The sequence below is a fragment of the Coturnix japonica genome, chromosome 3, assembly GCF_054131305.1.
Source record: "Coturnix japonica strain WE chromosome 3, WE-NBRP24, whole genome shotgun sequence".
Lineage (NCBI taxonomy): Eukaryota > Metazoa > Chordata > Aves > Galliformes > Phasianidae > Coturnix > Coturnix japonica.
The window spans coordinates 39,628,015-39,642,669 of NC_140665.1; the positions used below are offsets into that span (position 1 = coordinate 39,628,015).

Here is a 14,655-nt window from a genome sequence, read left to right on the forward strand (position 1 = left end):
GGAAGGAGCCCTAGGTCTTTTGAATAGCCATTTCCAGAAACACAAAACCTATCAGAATACATGTTGGGATCAGCAGAGCCTCTCAATTCTATCTAATCTGCTTCTTCCTAATTGTAATCATTTAGGAAATGTGAGTTCAAATGGGTAAGGCGTTTAAGGCCAAGTGTGAAGAGGTATATGCACTTGTGTCTCCAGTTTGCTGTGGTACCACTTTGTACATTTCAAAGGCTTGTGGATGAAATATGTGTCTTGCTGATGACCACTAAGAAGCCGTAAGTCCTTAGCATTTCAGCCCTCAAAGTAAGACTACGTTGGTCCACTGGTTTATCTTCTCTGCATATATGCAAAGGCTGTCAATACTCTTTAAGAAAATAACAGTGCACTCTGAATCAACATCAAAAGGCCCAACAAAAGGTCCCACAACTCTGTGGAATGTTTACTATTGTTTTAAATAAAAACACCTAGAAATAAAGGAACAAAGCAGAAAAAGCAAAAAGAATACCTCACTTAAGGACAAAGGATATCTATATACATAATATATACATATATATAACATGAAGGCTACTCCGAAAGTAATGTCTATTTTACCATGTGGGCCCACGATGTCAGAGGCAGGTGTTGATGGTATGACAGCAGAGGCTGAGCCTTCCCACCAATATTCTGTTTCATTTTGTTGCTGTGTGACAGATGGCAGCTGAGGGGCAGTCAGACTAAATGGTGTCTGACATGGAGGTACATATAAAGCAAAGGTGTATAAGGAAATTCCTTCAGATGGAAAAAATTGCACCTGTTGACATTGACTGATGCTTGCTGAATATTTACGCAGACCAAACAGTGGATGTGAGCACAGTGAAGTGATGGGTAGTGCGTTTCAGCAGTGGCAACAGCAATGTGAAAGACAAGTCACATTCTGGATGTCCATGCATAGCTGTCACGCCACAAAATGAAGAGCGTTTTGATCAGCTCACATACAAATGGGCAGATTGCAACAAGGGAACTGTGTAAAAAAATGAATACTGTCTTCAGTGCATTGGAAATGATGGTGGCAATGCTGGAATGTGGCAAAGTTTGCACCAGGGGGATCCTGCGAGTGCTTATATGGGAACAGAAAGAACACCATACGCAAGTTTATTAGGACTTATTGAACCAATGCAAGGCTGAAGGTGACAGTTTCCTGGGTCACGTTGTTACAAGTGACAAGATGTGGTGAAACTACAATGAGCTGGAGTAAAAATGGCAATCCGTGGAGTGGCAACACATGAATTCTCCATTGAAAAATAGTTCAAGATGTAGCTGGTAAAGTGATGCATACTGTCTTTTGGGATAGAAAAGGGGTAATCTTTCTGGATTTACTGTAACCTGGACAAACTGCATTCTGATGCTGCCTAACTTCTAAAGTTAGGCTGGAGAAGAATACAACCTTTCTCTTGCAACATGAAAACACCAGATCCTTCACTAGTTTGAAAACCATGGAGCACATTGACAGACTTGGCTGGACTATCCTACCACAGCCACCGTATAGTCTGGATTTGGTGCCTTCTGATTTCCATTTGTTTGGGCTGAGGAAAGACGGATTGCATTGGCAGCATTTTCTTAGCAATTATTCCATCAGAGCATCTGTGAAATGGTGAGCCCCTCTGCTGCACAGAAATGAGAATGAGATTTTGGGCTAACTGTTTTGCTCCAGTGTTCTCGTCTCCAAAACCAAATTGTTGGGTTTTTATTTCCTGTGGTGTTGTGGATGCAATACTGAACATTAGCATTCCATTTAGTGCCTCCAATAGGAAGTAGGAAGTAGTAATTGTATCACTGTTATCAGGAACCAAGTGGCAACCTCACTGAGAACCCAAACAGCTCTTCAGGGAGCCACAGTAATCTAAATACAGAATAATCAATGTTTCAGGTGCAACGGCTTGGGAAGAAAAGTATTGCATAATTAGGTGAGCATAAGTGGTGAGGTTCAGTGGTGAGTGGCGGTGAAAGCCTTTTGGATTGTAGTTCTTTGAGAGCAGTCAGAACTGTTTATTTAAATTGTTTATCTTGTGTGGTTGAATTTCAGTGATATTGCCACGGAAGCAGCACTGAATTATAGAGTGTCATGGGTCAACTGAATATTAGAGAAGAGTTAGCAGGTGAACTGGAGGACATGAAACACTTCTCTGGTAGAATAATGAAAACGAAGCTCATCTTTCAGGACAACTGCTCAGATCTGAACTTCACCTTGTGAGGATCAGCCTAGAAGGTGTGCCAACAACTAGCCAAATATTAATTTTACATGACTCATTCAACAGCAAAATCAAGAGTCACCAGTGAAGGAGCAAGTTAATATTATGTTTGTATAAACACACAATAAAAGCATAGGGTGGGATAGAAATGACGTCTTTCAGCACCTTCTACAGGAGCTGAACAGGACCATGACACAGAGATATTAATTCAGAAACCCAGCTCCCTGTTGTTTGGGGAGGATCCAGCATTATTTGGCTTCTGAGCTCTGCATCACAAAATATCCCAAGTGCCTGAAATTCTCCCATTGTCACAGGAGCTGTATGGTGCCAGGGACAATCACTGGCCTTCAAACTAAGCTTGTTGAACTTGGAGATATCTGCCCTCCACTTGAATGCCATGAAGAGGCTGACCTGTGTGTGTCCAGACCTTGCCTAATGCACCCCAAGAGCATCGAGGCTCTCACAAAGGATGCTACCCGTAAAGAAGCAGGAGGTTGCTTACCTCAGCAAGTGCGTAGAGATGGGAAAAATAACTGAGCACGGAAGGATAAATACAGAAACAGAAACAAAATCAAATTGCTTCTGTGAAGTTCAGATTGCAAGTTCTGAAGAATGAGTATGTGCTGAAAAAAAAGCCTGCCAGGACTGTGATTATACTATTGCCATGGAAGCTCCGGAACAAACAAGTTTTGCATAATGAGTGCATTAGACCTGTGTGGCTAGTGATCTTTCAGAACCTCACAAGCAACAAAGGATTAGCCCTGAGAGGCTATTTTGGGTCACAGAGGGTCTTCAAGTGCAAGATATTTCCCATTTTTCTGTTCTTCTTTTTCTCTTGATGCTTTCTGATCCTCAGCAGAGAACTTGACATGACAGTGAGGTCAGCTTCAGCAGGTAAGATCAAAGTCAGAAGGCAAATGCAGACTCACACTGTGCCCCCTGTCCAGCCCTTTGTCATTAATGGAGGCACAATCCAATGACTGCTGCAATTCTTGGCACATATGTCATTGTGGGACTAAAACCCTCCACATCAATTTTTTGCAGAAACACAATGGCAATTTCTGCTCCTTGTTCTGGCCTGTCATCTTTTCAGTGATTGCAAGGAACAGAAAAGGAAAGAGTGTATGGGGAGAGCATACCGCATTGTACCATAGGTGGACGGGGTCACGGCGCGTGTGCACGGCCTGAGTGGCGGTGTGTAGTGCATGCCCGGAGCAATGTGCACTTACAATTAGTTGAATTTCACTGTGTTGGAGATGGAAGCTGACAGGCCACCACACAAAACCTCCCCGCAGCCAGACTCACGCTGAGATCCAGAGCGGAAAGGGATTTCAAGTGAAAGGCTTTGAAGGCTTTAAATATGGAGGCAGTGAATTCATGCACTGTTTATCTTTGTGGGCCTGGCTTTGACTCTGTCTTTCATTTTGTTTTAATGAACTAGGTGGTCTCATGTAATTTCTAATTACTGTAGAACACCAGTTCCTTAAGCCCTCCAGTTTACGAGGTATGAATATTCACTGGGCTCACACAAATTCTGAAGAGGTCACACAACTGCAGTATTTAGACAGAAACAGTTTGAAACAGGTATATCACCACAGAACTGACTACTACAGAAGCCTAACAGGATTTGCATTAGCATGTGCTGGGTGCTCCACTGGGGTACTGAATTACATGGACCAGAGGTCTAACTGACTGTGGAAATTTCTGTTTCTGACTGAAACTATGAAAAGAGTAAGGTCTTCAGAGGGAGGTCTGAAGGCTCACAGGTGCAATTCACCTCTAGATGAGGTTTCCGCACATCCGAGTGCTTTGTTCACAGTTGTATTCTTAGAGATAAGGACATACATAAAATACACATATTTTGCAGTTTGCCAGCTGATGCTGTATAAATCACATTCTTCTTAATATAATTCCATACTCTTCTGTGAATCACAGGCTTTGTATTCCACAGCACAGCATGGAAATGGGCTCATCCCACAAGTTCTCCAACTCTCCTTGCTCATGGCAGGACGGTCACTGTTGATCTTTATCCACAGTAACAAAATGCAACTTGAACTGATCCTTCTGGCAAAGATGTGAGCAAAATGAGCTTAACTTTGATTAAACAGAGAAAGGATCACAGAATCACACAGAATCACAGAATGACTCAGGTTGGAAGGGACCTCAAGGATCATGTAGGATGTGAGGGACTATGAGACTCCAGCCATAGCCCAGACAGTTTAGTTGTTCCAATACTCTTCTCCAACTTGCTCTAAGTGCTTGTTCTTCATCTTTCTGTCTGGTGACTGACCAAGGGCAAGATAGGATCAATAGCTGTTGGAACATTGCCTGTTCCCACTCCCTTTCCAAAGGTTTCAGCTAGCAGGGAGTCGACAGCTCTATTTTAGATTTTGGAGATATGATGAGCATTCACGCTTGTAACGGATATTTGATGTAGATGCTGGAGAGGACATTTTGTTATATGTGAAAGAGGAACATATATAGCGAAGACTTAGTTGTACAAGTCATGACTTGCAAAACCCAGGTTCCCCCCAGTGTTTTCAGGCATCTTTTTCCCTTGTCCCTTTCCCATGCACTTATGTCCCATATCTGGAATACCACACAATCTGCTTGCACAGTGAACTATCAGGAAGAGTTCATTCAGATGTCAGAAAATCCACATGCAGTGTGGATTCTTCCACCTGGAAAACTGTCTGATGTCTGATGAGGTACCTCGTTCTCTTGTATCCTGTTCATCTTTGAAAGAGGAAACAGTTACTCAGAAATGGATTTCCTACTTTGTGAGGCCTCATTTCATGTCTTTGCCATCAGTTCTGATTCCCAATGTGGACTTTCCCTCTTGCCTGTAGCGATGGGCACACATTTACCTTGCAGAAGACATCTGCACCATTTGGGTAGGCTACATAGGACCTGTTTGTTCTCCCAGTTAATTAGACCATCCTGGCACTGATGACTGATATCTCCAATCTCCCATGGCAAAGTCATATTTCCCAAGGGGCATCCAAGGGAAACAGGGTGGCCATGGCTTAAAGTGTAACTGAAAGTCCCCTTCATATTATTCTCTTCATAATACATTATCTCATCACAATAGGAAAGGTATCAGCTGCTCAGGGAAACACTGATCAAATTCATGATTAAAACTGTCCTCTCCAGGGCATTACCTTTTATTAACCTCTTGGAATTCATCTTCTATTTCTTCCTTTACTATGCTAACTACTTAGACTGAGCTCACTTTGATATGCTCCCCCTCACTTGAGCTTGCTTCATTAACAGCTGAAATTCTCTGAAAATGTTATTAAAGTTGTTTCTATATACCTGCATGTGAGTAATGTCCTTCCACTGATATCAGCGGAAATAGGACTCAGGCTTCCTCACTCCCAGTGGAGATTTACCTCATCCTGCAAGGACTGGATTTGGAAGCTTGGCTGGTCCTTTTGGACTCTTGTGCTTGCACAGAAACTCATGCTGCCAACATACAGCTGCATCAACTCCTCAAGGCTCCTAAGAAGTCTTTACCACTTCAGAGGACTCCCCTTTGCCCCCACATCTTTTGTTGGTTTGAAGAGCAGATGTGATGAAGGCAATACTCACCTGGAAGAGGGAGCAGCTGGACAAGAGGAGGAGGTGGTTCAGCCCTACTGCTTTTTTCCATTTTTCAGCCATTTAGCTGAGCTGGCCTTAAAAAGTACCAATTATTGCCACTTGTAGCAATGGCCTTGATGATGGGGAGAGCTGTCAGCTGGAAAGTGGACTGACACAACCAGTTCATTTCACATAGGTCAGCAAACAGCCATCAGATTAAAATGATTTTTGTTCACTATCGACCTGGGCTCGATTGGAATCAGTGACCCGGAGATGAAAGGCTCAGAAAGAGGGGTTTTTATTTTGTATATGGTCACACATCACTTCTGTCTCCACCTCACTCATTTTCTTGTCCAAAACTCTTTCCTTTTTTTTTTTTTTTTTATTTTCTTTCTTTTTCCTCCACCTCAAAAATTATAAATCCATCCTCCACTCTTTTAATTGCAGTGTGCCATATGGGGATCTGTTAAGGTTTTGTTAAGGCTTCAGTAATCTATTAGTCATCCTCTCCTTTGTATTACAAAAGATCTATCCTTCAAGAGGCAAGTATTGATTTCAGCATTTCTGCAGCAGTTTGAGTTTGGAGGGCACTTTGTGAACTAAAGCAGAGACTGGTTTGAAATCAACGGTGACAGCATAATAGCATTAACAATATCAGGAATGATCTTGCAGATCAAATACAAGGAAAACTTAAATGAATTGGAAGGGACATTCACTGGTAGCCCAAATCTACTTCATCTAAAGTTAACGTTCTCTTGGGTCTAACACTTCTCTATCCTTTTTCAAAACATGGGCAACCCTTTGATTCTATTTTGCCACCTTCTTCTCTCTGTTTCATCCCCCCCCTTCCTTTTGACATGTAAATGAAGCTTCTATTCCCCCTTCCCTTCTATTCCCCCTTCCTCCCCCCCCCCCCCCCCCTTTTTTTTTTTTTTTGTAGGAAAAACTGATATGTTTGGGGAAGTGAGTGTGCTTAAAAAGTATTTTAGCGGTAATATATTGTTCCAGACCCCCTCAGTTTACAGCTCTGTTTGAGAGAGTTTCCCTCTTATTTATACTTAAGTCCTACTGCAAAAACAGGCGGTTAAACATTCCCCTGAGCTAGGGTCCTTGTTGCTTATAAACTGTGCAAGATACTCACAAAACTTGATGGTTTTTTTTAGGACAAGGACAGTCTTCCTTTGTATGCCAAAACAAAAGTGAAATAAATGGGGCTCAAGTAATATTTTAGTTTATAAAAAGTAGACCAATAAACATGTGGGACCCTGTAATGGCTCTCCCTACCATGCTCATGACATTCTCGGTTTTTAAGGATGTCAAAGAATATCTGCATTAAAGTGCTACATTCTCTGTTCTCCTAAATGAATAGTGCAAATATGGTAGCCCACTACTTAAGTCAATGCAATTTTCAGGCATTCAGAGTAAGGCATTTTCCTAGGGAATGTATTCCTCTGAAAAATTCATCATCTGTGATAAACTATTCATTATGATTAAACCTGTAATCCGTCTCCTAAAACACTGGTTATTATCATCCTTGCTACAGTTGAGCAGTATCATCATCATCCTCACCGTGGTCATTACCATATGAATCCCTAGTAATAACTGATTTTGTTGGGATAATTGCTTCTTTGTCATGTCTGCTGTTGCATTTCCAGCACATTGGTGATGGCTGAAGACCAGGCATTGACAGTAGGAGGAGTTGAACCTGAGAGCCTCTCTGGAAATACTATATTTTAATTCCTCCAGATACTTCCATTTAACCCACAGAAGCCTGCAGGGACCAGCCCTTATGTTGAATGTTTTGTCACTGAGAAGGTGGAGTTGGCTAGCACTGGCAGCCGAGTAGTTACAGAAAGTTCTTGCTCTTTTTTAAGAGAGACAGCCCTTTTCCTTCGGTTGGTAGTACCAAAAACATGGACCCCAGAAAAGTAATCCTGGAAGGTACCTTTGGAGGTTGTCAAATCCACAGCACTGCTCCAAGAAAGGATCAGCTCTACATATGCAATCTATCTCCTCTCCTGACAGATATTTTCTAGTTGCTTTTGCAAGGCCTCCAGTGATACAGATCCTGCAATCACTCCCAGCAGCCCATCCAGGTGCTTCACTGTCATGACGATCAGAAATTTTTCCTAATGTATGAATGAACTCCTGAGTCGTGATCTTCCCAGTGGATAAGAAAAGTAGACTATTCTCTTCCTGTTTTTGAAGACTCATGCTGCTGTCCCTCAGACTCTTTTAATATGATGACCCAAGTTATGTGGTCATCACTCATCTTCTTTGGGTTCTGTCCTGCGTTTGCACAGTCCATTACTGCTGCAGTTCCAAGGGAGTGACCTTCCTTACCTTGAATGTCTCTCTTGTGAATTTCACCCTTGCTTATGGTGCATTTATCCATTTATTTATTTTTAATCAGTTCATGTACTAATCTGTCTTTTCTTTCTTAAGTAACTTCAATAAAAATTCAGTGCTCTTTTTCTGCAAACTTGATAAAAGTACTGCTTACTGAATTAACCAGATTGTCAGTGAAAACTACCAAAAAGAGGAGTAGATAAGATCTACCTTCACAATGGATGTGTTCACTCATGGAATACCGGGTGATATTCCACAAAATCATCAAAAACACTTCCTTTTCCAGGCCCTCGGCAAGCCCTGTGCTTCCCAGCATGGAAATAAACAAGACATCATGGCAATGGGAGCTTTTCATGAGCTTATCCCAAAACTGTGAGCCTCCTATCCAATTGTGAGTTGTATAGGTTGCATTACTTGGTGTGCATTTATAAAATAAGCATTTTCTTGTTCTCTCCAGTCAGTGCTACACTGATATGAAGCACAGATGGTTGTTCAGTGACCGAGGTCTCAAATTTTTGACATCTTTCAGTTCAGCAGTACCTGCGACTCACTCCAATTTTCTGACTGTAGAGTCTCCCTTTTTCTCTCCTATCCTGACATTATTTGCTGTAAAGAGAATAGATCTTTATGTTTATAAAGTACATACTAATATTAGTTATTTGTGAAAATAGATAAAATACAAGCCAAATTAATATAGCAGTGGCATCACTCATTTGAAGCACACAGCAACTGCATTCTAGCAGGGTCCTGGCATGGGGCTAGTGCCTGTGGATTTAGCAGCTGTTGGGATTAATCCTAATGTTAGCATTAACATTACTTTGTCCCTGAAAAACTGCTAGTCTAAGTTGTGCTGTCTCTTGCTCTGGAGAGTTTACTTCCAGCATTAGAAGATTCTGACCACTGCTTTTCTCTACGTAGAATAAACTCTACAAACAGGCTTGTTTCTGATAATAAGATCATGAAATATCCCAAGTTGGAAGAGACCCATAAGGATCAACTCTAACTCCTAAAACTGATGAATTTCTCAGTATTATTTTTTGCTGAGGGCTGTCTGGAAATGGTCTTTGATTGCTTTTTGCCCATCTCTCATGCACACAGAGAACAACGTGTTAAGTTATTGTATGGTATGATGGCTGTGTGATTCACGGTAGCTCATTCCACTTGTTCAGTGAAGAAACTGGACCCATGGTATCTCCAGAGTGGGAGCTGTGGTTATCAGGATGCTGAACCTTTGCTAAGGAGTCCTGCAGAAGAAACTACTGTAGATCCACGCAGCATTAATACAACTGCATGGCATCTAGAACAAAGTTTCCTTGGTTTTGGTGGGGATGGAAAGAGTTTGTGCTTGCCTGGAGTGTGGGCAGAGTCAGCTTGTGTCAGCTTACAAAGTTTTTGCAGCCAAACCCTAAGATGGTGATGCAGAGTCTAGGTATTTCTTTAATTTCTTCTGATTCATTTCAAAAACTTTGGCCCCCAGAGCTTTTCTGAAATGCTGGCTAACAAATTGTTTTCCAACCCGTGTTTAAGCACAGTACACCAGCAGCAATCCAAGGAGCAGGTTTATGGAACAACGTTCTTCCTTTTAGTGCACTTCTGGCTGAAAGCTCCATGTTTAGGATACCCAGAGACCAACAGAAATGTGTTAAAAGTCTCTGATCAAGAAAGCCAGATAACTCCAACACTGAGAAAATCTCCAGACTCTACATTGCCGATTACTTCTCCAACCAGTAGCTGGTTTGCAAGACCACAAAATCTGGTATCGTTCAACAGAATGCTGATGGCTAAATAGAAATGGTCCACAAATAGGGCTCAGTGGTGCTACAGAAATATGAACAACAACAGGAGAGGCAGCACACAACATGACTAATGATGAAGTAATTAAAGCTTAGAGAAGTGTTTATTGCTGGATGTTGTGCAATTCTCTAAAGATGTTATAAATATCAACAAAGCCTCTCTCTTGCTTTTTTTTTTACTTTGTTTAGTTCCTTTGCTGGCTTATTTTTGGGTACAGCTTCTGTCTACAAGATATTTCTGGGTAAACCAGGGACTGTATGGTATGTGGAGCAAAATAAATTGTGTGAATGCTGGTAAATGAAAATTATAGAGTTTTGTTGGGCTTTCTTGACTATCTGTTGTGAAAGGAAGTTCGCTGTCTCTGGATGCAGTATTAGGAATAGAACATTATGCAATAATTATAGTAATAGTAAAATTATAGTAGCAACAATACCCCTTTTGCTCTTTCCCCATTGATTTGCAAGATCAGTTGGCTCCAGCCCTCAGTGTAATGTTATGCTGGGATGCAGTTACTGGCTATAGGAGGCACTATTGCTGGACAGCGTGGTGACTTTTCTCAAGATCTAAAAGTTTATTCTCTGTGGGCAGCAGTTTTATTTAAAATCTGGCATCCAGTGCTTGTACAGCATCTTGGCTTCTATGTTGTCTAATCCTTATTTTGGCATTGTTTCCACGAAGCTCAGACTCAGGGATCTGGCACCGGACCCCACTGTGTTTCTCCTCTCACTTTTCTCCTACTGCTCCCCACCAGTTAGACTGGAACAAGAAATAATTACATCCTACATTCCAAACGACTGACAGGCCTTGGTCTATGTGGAGGTGACTTCTCACTGAGGGAAGTATTTGACTTGCAAGCAGGTACTGAAATCCTGTTTAGAAAAATCATGACTGTATGTCAGTGAAAATCAGATTATTATTTTTTTTTTACTTCTTGAGCATAGAGGATAACAATGCAACTAGTAGCACTTTCTTCAGTGAGGAGTAAGAACCTCCTCTAGCTGGTGAGCGGTACAAAATGCCTGGATGTTGCTCTCTGTTTAAAAAGCAGCTGACAACATGTGGGCTACCATGTTCAAGCAAACGTATTTATTTCAGGTTGAGAAGAAAAGGCAGTAGCTTAAATCAGCTTGGGGCCCTACCTTCCTCATATCTTTTGGCATTCAAGGTGTTTCTAATGCCAATCAGTCCAAGCAGCTTCTTGTCAGCTGCCTGGCCATTGCACACATGTGGCATGGCTGCAGCATTCTAAGACAGTCCCGCTGATGACCACACACCTACCACGTGCCACATGAAATGACATTTCTACCTAGGATTTCCTGAACTGATTTTGATGTCCTCTTTGCACACTTTTGCTTCTTATGACCTGGTCATAAGAACACAGTGGTGCAGCCTACAGCTTCATACTGCATCTAAAGTTCTTGACGCGTGACACATATCTCCTGTTGTCTTGGAAAGAGGACAGCTTTGCACAGACTGCCAAATTGTTTTCTGTCACTCCTTAGACTTGCTTTACGGAGTATCTCACGGTGTTGATATGCTAAAAATGCAGTATATTTTTATATTTTCTCTGCACAGAAGTGATATTTTGCTCTAACTGCACACTTACCATAAGAACAAACAACGAAGCATCAGCAAAATACTGAAAGCGGCGGTTGGAAATAAGAAACCATGAAGAAAAAGATAAAGTTGGGAACAAAGGATATAAGTGATAAAATGCAAAAAACTGGTAAGGGAAGTCTAAAGTTGGGAAAATCCCTATCTGGAGTTGCTGAAGACAATGAAAATGAATTCTTCAACTATGGTAAGAACAAAAGAGATCCTTATGATGGGACATAAATATTATCAGCTAGAGATTACTATAAAGAATTCCCACGAGATGGGAAAATATGTATCCCGTAGCTATTTTTGTTCCTTTCTTGATGTATTTCTATTTCATTATGCTCACGGAAACTCCTGTCAGATAATAGGTTACTAGAAGGAAAGCAAAGCAACATCTTCTATTGATAATCATTCATAAACCATTAGGGCTTAGTATACCTAGAAGTTCAGAAAACATCAAATAAGGAAATTTTCCCGCTTATTTTGAATTAAATCACAGATTAGTGAGGATATTCCAACACTAAAAAGAGTGCAAATAGCATGCTGATACTCAAAGAGGTTACATTAGATGACCCAAGTTACAGTGGCCAAATTAGCCTACCATTTATGTGTGTATGTGTGTGTGTGAGTGTGTGTGTGTGTGGAGGCAGTAATACTTCTATTCACAGGGCAGTGTTTAGACAATGTACCAACATGCTTAAGATTGTTTGCCATAACCTGAGCTGGTGCTGCACTACACTCTGCCCTGTGAACAGAAAAAAAACATGTAGTCATGTTTTCCATTCTGGTACAGGAATCTGATAATAGGTTTCATGACTGCAAAAGGAAATTACCTTTTTATTTTTGTATATTTGCAGCTATTTATTTTTGAAGGGCTGAAGCCATTAAAATACTGACACAAACTACGATAGGAGGTGGTAGTATTCCATTTTTTTTATTCCAACTCATTAGGGCAGAATGGGTGATTTGTTTTAATCAAGCACAGGTGATTAGGCTCAATATGGGAATAACTGGGTGAAATATGATGGCATATGGCATGCAGAAAGTCAGAGCAGATGATGTAACAATCCCTGCAGTCTCTGGCTGTGTAAAATTGTGAACTCTGCCTTATGAAATTCGGTGCTAGCAAAGTACCGACCCCCAAATTCAGACTTAGCCCAAGAGAGCCTTTAATGTCTTTGCATTCAGGCAAATCAACCTGCCATTAGTGCAGGCTTCACAAGTGGATCTTGGAAATTCACAGAACTCAGTCAACCCGGACAAGTTTATCGTATCAATCAACTGGGGGGAAGCTGAAGAAGCTGCCAGGCAGCAGCAGATGGCCCCTGCTCAGCAGAGGCTGTATACAGAGACAGCAGTAGGGACAGCTCTAGAAATCAAGAAAATCCCTGGAAAGAGTCTCACTGATAGGAGTTGGCGTAGGATGAGGGTCCTGATATTTCCGCTTACTTACAGAGGAACAATTCAAATCCAGAGGAAGTAATTCAAGGTTTATTGTAGTTAATATAAATATTATACGCATGTTGTACACTGGGAATTGATGGCACATTCATTCTCGTTCAGTGGCTACTGCCTGCTGAAAGCTCCTCCTGTAGATGTTTTAAATATTTAGCGTGTTATAAACTCACACATTCACATGTCAGCTTTGCAGCTATCTATGAAACAGATGTCAGACTTCGACTACTGCAAAACAAAAAGGGGGAAAAAAAGGGGGGGGGCGGGGGGGGGAGGAAAGGAAAAATAGGAAAGAAATAAAGAGCATTTAGGGTCTGATGCAAGGTAACAGTAAGCGCAGATCTCAAGGACTGACACTCACAGACCTACCCTGCTCCCCTTTATGTTGAAGCGCAATGGGCTGTGCTGGCAACAGGAGCACCTCTCCCACCATCCTAATGATGCCCCATTGCATGGCCTGGTTTTGAGTCCAGTTGTTCTCACCAGGACTTGACAACAATGTGCCCTCCTCCATTTCTCATCCCATAAATGCAAGCAGGACACTCTTCCCCTGTCAGCACTCTGTGTCTACACAGAAAGAAAGCAAACAAGTTAAAGGTAGGGCATCAGCCCCTGTGTTGGATTTCCTGCCTTTTGTCCAGACGTGAGACCAACACAGGTTTGTATTTATTGATGATTTCGGGCTATGTGAAGGACCAGTTACTTTAGTGCAAGGTTTTGTCTTTCTTCCCATGTCCTGTTGTCCTTACTGCAGCAAACACTTGCGCCTGCAGAAAGAAAGCATTAAACCCAGGGAGAAAAATAGATCAGCCTCTATCAATTGGCCTGTTCAGAAGAAGGAATAGATTTTACTCTAATCTGTGCCATTAGCATAACAAGAGAAATGCTGGAGCAGTTGTTAATAACAGCAAAGAGGTTGTTTAAGTCAAGCATGTGTTTCTGCTCCACGGCCTGATTAATCTTGTCACCAATTTTTTTCTTTTTCTTTTTTTTTTTTTTGTCCAGAAAACTTTTCACTGGAGGCAGAGGGGAAAGGAGGGGGGAAGGGAAAAAAAAAGCCAAAAAAAAAAAAAAAAAAAAGCCAAAAATAATAAATAAAAGCAGTAAAATAGCCACATCCCCGCCTTCAAACCTGTCTGTGTCTACCCTTACTTCTGCCTGGATTAGTCGACATAAAGCTGTTTTCGACAGCCAGGGCCTTCAATGGTGAGTTAAATTTAGACAGATTGTGAGGAGTGGAGAACACGGGCCTGAGAAAAGGGACCCGGCTCCCGCCCTGACCCCGCTTTGTTCCCCCGCCGTGGTCACCTGCCAACCCGCACAAAGGGCCGCACTGCCGCCGCGACGCCCTGACCCGGCCCGGCCCCATTGGCTGCCGCCCCCGCTGTTGCCAGGGCAGGCCCGGGGAGGCCGGCAGGCTTAGGAGGAAAGGAAGGCTGTGGAAGGCAGGAGATGTGTATCCCTGCCACCCTGATCGCCCAGCTGTGGGCCGCTGCTGTGGTGTTTTAAGGCCGGCCAGGCGAGGGGTGTATGGGGCCACGAGGCTGGGAGCAAGCGCGCCTGCATTGGCATGCTGCCGCCGCATCAGGTGGCCCATCTCCCCATCATAACCCCTGCTCTATCTAAGTGAATGCCTCTCCTGCCTCTGCTT

The 14,655-nt window shown here is 42.2% G+C and overlaps 1 long non-coding RNA gene across 1 annotated transcript; it reads right to left on the reverse strand.

The window, feature by feature from the left end:
• Positions 1–13,059: 13,059 nt before the first annotated feature.
• On the reverse strand, positions 13,060–14,259 carry LOC107311434 (uncharacterized). The gene is made up of 3 exons (XR_001554068.3): positions 14,157–14,259; positions 13,374–13,571; positions 13,060–13,232 (listed from the first exon to the last, which is right to left on the reverse strand). It is a non-coding gene; the product is annotated as an uncharacterized LOC107311434 (long non-coding RNA).
• Between the last annotated feature and the right edge of the window lie 396 nt (positions 14,260–14,655).